This window comes from Macaca thibetana, chromosome 1 (genome assembly GCF_024542745.1).
Source record: "Macaca thibetana thibetana isolate TM-01 chromosome 1, ASM2454274v1, whole genome shotgun sequence".
NCBI classification, from domain to species: domain Eukaryota; kingdom Metazoa; phylum Chordata; class Mammalia; order Primates; family Cercopithecidae; genus Macaca; species Macaca thibetana.
Genome location: NC_065578.1, coordinates 104,643,667 through 104,651,978, shown reverse-complemented (window position 1 = coordinate 104,651,978; position 8,312 = coordinate 104,643,667). Strand labels below are relative to the sequence as shown.

At 34.6% G+C, this 8,312-nt stretch overlaps 1 long non-coding RNA gene across 1 annotated transcript; it reads right to left on the bottom strand.

The window, feature by feature from the left end:
- Positions 1-4,291: 4,291 nt before the first annotated feature.
- Positions 4,292-7,585, bottom strand: LOC126943883 (uncharacterized). Its single transcript, XR_007721882.1, has 3 exons — positions 7,535-7,585; positions 6,525-6,706; positions 4,292-4,426 (listed from the first exon to the last, which is right to left on the bottom strand). It is a non-coding gene; the product is annotated as an uncharacterized LOC126943883 (long non-coding RNA).
- Positions 7,586-8,312: the final 727 nt, after the last annotated feature.

Sequence of the window (8,312 nt, the reverse complement as noted above, 5' to 3'; positions counted from 1 at the left end):
GAAAGTGCCATCCCATTTGACATGAATAACAGATTTAATTCTAAATGATAATTTTTCCTGTATAAAATTTCTTGATGCAATTGTAATGACATTGATATGCCAAGTCTCTAGGTGTATGATTTTAATTGATTTTACTTTTACTTATTGAAATATTTGGAAAGTTGGCTGTCAAATGCACAGTCACAGGGAGTAGCTATATTAAGCTAATTTTAGAACAGTACCTTAGAAGTGAGAGTTCATCCAAACAAGAATGTTATACTTAATATTAGGATTTCTGACTGTTTGCAAAAGCTATTCTTCGTGTGTGACTGACACTATGTTCAGCAGCAACCATTGTGTGGATCTTTACAACAACATACAATAACATATGTATAAGGAAATAAATCTTAAGACCCTGCTATGTAAGGGCAAGGATCTACTCCTTTCTTTGCAGGATTGAATGAGAGCCTGAATCACCACCTGGTAGACTCTGGTCACATGAGCACCTCTATGGTGTGGACACATTTAACAACATGGGTGACCTTAGCTATGGGTATTAGCAGTGACAGAACTAAGAGGCCAGCAAGAGGGGCAAATTCAGCAACTAAAACTTTGATGTTTGTGGTAATGGTAAATTGTTCTAAAATGAGAAGCTGACAGTGGGACTTCATGTAAAAGCTGGACTGGAAATGAGGATGCTAAAAGTTGGAGAAAAAATTTATTGGCTATTACCTTTGTCACACCTTCTTGGTTTTGTCTCATTTTAAACGTGTCTCTGGGGCTTCTCCAGCTTAGACTAATTACACCATAATTGCATTTCATTGACTTAACATTCTAAGTGGCGTAATTGCACCAAAAAAAATGCTTTAGAATTACAGTGACTACTTTGGAAAACTTTTTAGGTGAATTTTATTGATTGATTGATTGATTGATTGATTGATCATGTATACTGCAGTCAGATGAACAGGTGAGAGATTCCCTCAGTTTTTGTTTGCCTGAGAGGCTCTATTTCTCATTCACTTTTAAAGAATATTTTTTTTTGAGCACAGGATTCTAGACTGGTGTGTGTGAAAGTGTGTGTGCGCGTTGGTGTGTGTGTATGTGTGTTTTCCTTTTAACATTTAAAATACTCCATTCTCTTCTAGTGAGCACGGTTTGGGATGTTAGCATGGTTGGGATGGTTAGCATGACGTAATTCTTATTTTTGTTTCCCTATAGGTAAGTCTCCACTCCCTCTCTGCCTGGGTTTCTGCCATTTGAATATTGTATGCCTAGGTGTAAACTTGTTATATTTGTACAGTTTGGCTTCCCCTGAGATTTCTGGATTTGTGGTTTGGTGTTTCTTAGAATTCTGGACAATTTCAGCCATTATTATTCAAATACTTCTGCTTTTTTTTTTTTCTCTCTCTCTGTCTCTCTTGCTTCTTCCTTTGGTATTCCTGTGACACATAATTTAGACACATAATTTTTTTTTTTTCCGATACAGAGTCTTGCTCTGTCGCCCAGGCTGGAGTGCAGTGGTGCGATCTTGGCTTATTGAAACCTTCACCTCCTGTGTTCAAGTGATTCTCCTGCCTCAGCCTTCCAAGTAGCTGGGATTACAGGCACGTGCCACCACTCCCAGCTAATTTTTGTATTTTTAGTAGAGGCGGGGTTTCACCATGTTGGCCAGGTTGGTCTTGAACTTCTGGTCACAAGTGATCCACCCACCTAGGCCTCCCAAAGTGCTGGGATTACAGGTGTGAGCCACCACGTCCAGTCGAGGTCTCTATTGACATACTTTCAAAATCACTGAATTTTTCCTAAGCTGTACCTAGTACACTGATAGAGTACCTAAAAGGACCTCTTCGTTTCTGTTACACTGGCTTGTTTTGTTTTGTTTCAGAATGTATGGTACTTGCTTTTGCTTACTTCTAGGGTTTCTATCTCATTATCGTCTTGCTTATATTACCCATTTGCTTTTGCATCTTCTTCATTTTTTTACAGCAGAATCCTTAATGTATTAGTAATAATTATTTTCAATTGACTGTTTTATAATTCTAAAATCTGTATCACATAAGAGTCTGGTTTTGATGTTTGCTTTGTCTCTTCAGATTATGTGTTTGCCTTTTAGCATGTTTTGCAATTTTTTGTTTGTTTGTTTGTTTGTTTTTTCAGATGGGGTCTCCCACTGTCGCCCAGGCTGGAGTGCAGTGGCGTGATCTCGGCTCACTGCAACCTCCGCCTCCTGGGTTAAAGTGATTCTCATACCTCAGCCTCCCAAGTAGCTGGGATTACAGGCACCTGCCACGAAGCCCAGCAAATTTATTGTGTGTTTAGTAGAGATGGTGTTTCACTATGTTGCCCTGGCTGGTCTCAACCTCCTGACTTCATGATCCGTCCGCCTCAGCCTCCCAAAGTGCTAGGGTTACAGGCATGAGCCACTGTGCTCGGCCTCTTGCAATTTTTTGAAAGCCAGACACCGTGTATCATGTGGTAGAAATAGAGACAAACAGGCCTTGATCGGGCTAAAAGGCAGGCTTCATTTAATCTTTGCTGTAGTCGTATGTAGCTGTAGGTATCAATAGTTTTTATTTCCTTCGGCTCACTTGTTTTTGTTCCCTCTATTGTCTTTGGGCTTCCCTAGAAACTCATTACGTAAATTATGTGTCTTGTAGTTCTCTCAGTTATAATCTACTCTTATACAGGAATGCTGTTGATATGCTATTAGGTATTAGGGAGAAGAAGTATTCATCTTAAGATTAAATCACTCTCTCTCTCTCTCCCTCTCTTCTTTCTGTGTAAGTGTGCCAGAATCCCTGAGCCGTGGTCTTGATTATGTGAGATGGGAATGCTATAAGAGGCTCCAGTTGTCTAATGATCCTCCTTCTAGGCCCGATAAGACTCTCATAAAGTAATTTTTGTTAACAGAAAGCATTTGGTAAGGATAACAAACATTCTGAGAGTACTTATTGTTTCCAAGGTGGAAATAACTCCTACTACCCAAAGGTAGAGCATATTTTCCTCCATTCTTCATTGTGGGTACCTGGTGAAGCTCTTGGGGATAAGACTCACAAAAGTATTTCCTCCTCACCTCTTCTGAGACAGGGCTTTCAGCAGTTTTTAACTAAAGCTTGTCCACTTACAGCAATTAGTGGATTAAGTGTTCCTACTTTTTTCTGGTTTCTGCTGTTTCTGCTCCTGATAAGCTGTGATTTTCTGCATCTGGCTGACACTAGTTTTCAAGGGAATGGTTTGCCTCATACGTGAATTCTCTAATGGATCTAAGAAAAAATTTTGATTTTTAGTTTGTTCACCTTTTTCTCCTCAGGTAGACAGAAGTGACAACTTCCAAATTCTTTAAACGACATAGTGGAAAACAGAAGTGAAGCTTGTCTGTTTCTATAGGAATTTTTGCATCTATATTCAGGAAGAATATTGGTAATAAGACTGACTCAATCAATATTGCTATTCTTTTATCTTGAAGAGACAAAGCTTCCAGAAAAGCTATAATTTTGTGAAAAGAAATAGGTCATTTGGACATGATTTATCAAAAACTGTAAATACTTCCAGTAGATTACAGTCTATTCAAAATATTCATTAATCATTATTCACAATAGCAACGATATAGAAACAACCTAAGTGTTAATAAATCAGGCACAGAAAAAAACAAAAAACAAAAATCATGATCTCATTTATATGTAGAATTTATTTTTCATGTTCATATATAAAGAAACAGAGAATGAAACCGTGGTTGTCAGGGGAAAGGGCAGGACCTGGAAGGAAGAAATGGAGATGTATATCAGAAAACATCAAGTAACAGATATATAGGATGAACAAGTCCAGAGATCTAATATACAACATGAGGACTATATTTAATGAAACTTGTATTTGAGATTTTTGTTAAATAAGTAGATTTTACTGTTCTTGTTATGAAAAATTAATTATATGATGAGAGATGTTAATTTTTTCAATACAATAATCATTTTATTATCTCTGTATATTCCAAAACATCACGTTGAAAACCTCAAATATACACAATAAAATTTATTTTTTTAAAAAAAGAAAGTCCCCATCTAAGACTTAATATTTCAATTGATTGGAAAATATTTATAAATTGAAGTGTTTCTACTGAGTTTATACAGTTGTCTTGATAAATGAAATCTTTACCTAATAAGATTAAACTAGATTATTTTTGCAAGTTTTGATTCCTTTTCAAGTATTGATTTTAATTAATATTAGTAATCTGAAAGGAAACAAAAAGTCTATGACTATGAAAAATCCAGCTCCTTTATGACTCACACTAAATCTACTACTTAATGTACTCACATAATTGAATACGCTCACATTTCTCATTGACCATCTTTAAGACAGTTGAAACAGGATAATTTCCAAGAAGGCATTCATATTGAAAGGCCTCCATATAAATCAGATCCAAATTGAAAATTTTCATGCAGAATCCAACTAGCTGAAATGGCAATATTTGAAATAATGAGAAATCTTAAACTGTACAATGTGGCAGGTAAAAAAATAATTCATAGAAATCATAAGTCAGCCTCTAAAAGATGACCATTTTCCTTACATATCTCCAGTAGGTTCCATTGGCTGAGAAAAACTGCAAGTTGCAGCTTTGTTTTTTTTCCCCTCTCTGGTAGTGTTAGAAATTGCAAATTCAGGAACTTTTAAGTAAAGAACTAATTTTCCATATCTCTGTCATGGTAATGGATTAACAGATTGTACCTTTCAGAGTTAATGGATTAAACAGAATACCACTCAGCTGTAAAAGAAAACAAGCTATCAACAGATATAACTTCAAGGATGAATCTCAAAATTATTATGCTAAGTTATAGAAAAACAAAGAAAACAAAATGGAGTATCTACTATATGATTCTCTATATAAAAGTCTGTACATTTATTATTGATAAATATTGACAAAAAAGAATATTATTAGTTGTCTCCAACCTTGGTGGAGAGTATGGAAGGGGACAGGGAAAATAAGGATTTAATTTATACAGGGATTTGAGGAAAGGATTGTAGGTGATGGATATCTTTATTATCTTAATTAAAAAATTGTTTCATGACTATATACACATTCAAAACTCAATAAATTGTACACTTTACAGAAGTGAAGTTTACTGTAAATCACTTATTGTTCAATAAAGCAATATAAAAACAAAAAGTTATTAAGAGTATCAGTTTGTATTCTAGGCAATGGAATCCCAATTTTTATGAAACCTCCTAACTGAAATTTCCCTGTGACTCTAAACAGAAACAAGAACTGCGTGATTTAATTAAAGTTTTTATTTCTACTCTGCATCTTCTTTGTTATTGTAAACCCATAATACATATTTGTATATGAGTGCTCTGGGCAAGACCTTGGAGGTTAGACTCAATCTCATTTGAATGATCTCAGACCAATTTCTTATTAAAGGTATTCCAGAAACCCAGTGGCAGGTGTCTACCCATATTTTCTATGAGCAATAGCGGCATCAAATAAACAATGAGATTTTTCAACTTTGAATTTAAAATGTGCCTTATATTTGATGGTATTTCATGCTTTCAATTATTGTTAATTATTGAAAATAGGAAACGTTTATTAGCAAGTAGGCTCACCTCTTATGAAATTTCATAATGTTTGCCTCTGAAACATTTCTATTCATTGCTATGAATTATATCCTGTTGTTCTTTTATTACTTAAAGAAGGGGAAATCCATGACTTTTTATCCTTTCTGTTGTGAACTAAGCATGGTTTTAAACAATTTATTGGAACTCTCTGTTTAAAAATTTAAACATTCCTTGTTTGTTGGTAGATTATAACTTAAGGCTGAAACAAGTAAATAGTAGGCAGAATAAGACCTCTCAATGTAACAATAAAGTGAGATATTTTACTAAAAGTAAAATCAGCTCAGATATCAGAACATATTGCAATTACCAGATATTGCTTAATTTTTGAAATGTATAAGATTTAATCTATACTTGCTGTCAGTTATATTTTGGAATATGACTGCAGAATACAATACATTGTGGAACCAGTAAATTTTTTTACCCATCAAAATAGTCTACAATTAAAATAAAGCTTTTAAGGATTCCCTAACGATAGAATTACATATGGAAAAAATAACACGGAAGCTCTTAAAATGTGTTAGCTGAATATTATGTCAAAAAAGGATCCCTCCCTAAGATCATGACCTCTGTAATACTCCAAAGAGTCAATTCATTGGATTTGCAAAAAGATACTGTTATAGAATGTCACTGATCAGCTCTGGAATTTGCAAAATTTACTGGAAAAAAATTTGCTTGAAGATTATTTCTAGTACATTCATAAGAGTTGCTTAAGGTGACAGAGACTTCAGGTAGAAACTTTCAAAATATTTGCCATTATGCCTCATCAATATTGGTGAAGAGATTTTGCTAATCTTACTGCCTTTTTCTAGTGCACTCCTCATTTATCACAAGCATCATTCTGGAAAAAGTGTCAAAATGGAACACGGCAATAATCCAAGCCTCATTGTCCAATATTTCAAAAAAAAAAAAAATCTTCAAATAGATTTCAAGAAACCACTCACCTGCTACAGGTTTTCTCTAAATGTTTGCATTTTTTCCTGACTTATTTTTGGTGAATTAAAGCTTTCCACTCCCAAAGAACTATAAATGATGGTAGCATAATTTTCCATTTGATTTTGTGTCCCCGGCTGGGGAATTCCAACTTGTCTCTCCAATGATAGAGACTTTCACTTTACTTGGATTCCTAACAGATGAATTTGAAAAGTCTTACCACTTACTAAGAAATTTTACTGCTTCTCTCATCCTTAGTACTCAGTAAAAGCAAAGAGTATCAATGACATTTTAAAACTACATTAGCAAATGTATTTGGCATTCTTGAACTTCCTTGATCAACAGAGTCACCTCTGACCCTCCTGTTCACGATACCCATACCTTGTAGGTCTCATGCCTTTCACTAGCAAGTTTGCCTCCATGAGGTTGAATATGGCACTCCTGATTTTGAACTCTAGCTTATCTCATCAATACATCAAAAATTATTTGTATGATTTATGCAATATATCCAGTTTTAATAATAGGTAAAACTTCCTTTCTTTACATTCTTGCAACAGGCTCTAAATGATCTAATACTAAAAACTGTCTTACGAAAATATACCAGAAAGAGAAATGCCTTAGAACAATTTTGAAAAGACCCAGTTAAGTACTTTTGAACATTAAAGGAGCAGTTAATCTCCAGCGTATTGATCCATGGCTAAATGTGTTCTAGTTTAAAAGATATAGGACATGGACTGCCACTATATCAGGAAATGTAAAGCACAAGGAGTCTTAATAATCCTCCAGAAATAGATGGCTTTGGTTGGTGTATCAGTCACAGTGTAGTCAACAGAAAGGAAAACCACATAGTAATTCAAACAGGAAAAGGTCAATAAGAAAAGTTATTAACTATAGCAAGGAATTGGAGTAATGTGATGTTGGCTAATGATTTAAAAACAAAAAACAAAAAACAAAAACTCCAAAGAATATAGTACACAGTCAAGATCCAGAAACTGTTGGAGAGGGCAAAGTAGTGGCTCACAGAACGGCAATAAGTTGTTGGGGTGCTCACTGACTGGACTTCTGAAAATCCACCCTCTAGAACTTACTGTAAATCCTTAGGGTTCCAGAAAAAGGCAGAGGTTACTAAGGTAACCTCCACTGACAACAGTTACCATCATGCCAGCTGGTAAAGAAAACATAGTTAAAGGACCCAGATCACATTTTTGCATAGCAGTGAATGAAAGATGAATTTGGAACTGAGAGGCAATAAATAGATAAGTGGCACAGAAAGAGACAAGGCTTCCCTCAATACTTTTGAATCAAAATAATCGCATGACATGAGCGTCTAACTGTAGGCACAAATTTTATATTTTAATTGGCATGCTGTTATCTAGCTATTGTATTTTCTCCTTTCTGGAATAAAATTCTAGATTGTTAGCATTTTTAAAAATCTCAGCCTTGATATTAACAAAGTCTCTATTCTTAAATTTTTCTTGTGTGATTTAGTCTCTCTTTGGTATTAGAATCCAACCATTGGCTTCAGTTTTTTTATTATTATTATTACAAATCAAAAACCTAAACATTAAGCCAAACAGCAGTGATTTGGACACTTTTTTTTTTTTTTTTCTGAGTGCCAAACCTCTCCCTTTGGAACCAGTTAATTATTCTAAAAATGGCCTTACAAGTAATGTACTCTACTGATTTTTTAAAGATGTAATATAGCAAAAAAAAAAAAAAAAAAAAAAAATAGGCAACCAAAATGCTAAAACCTTTTGCATGTCACATCTATGAAGGGAACAACAATGAAACAATACCCA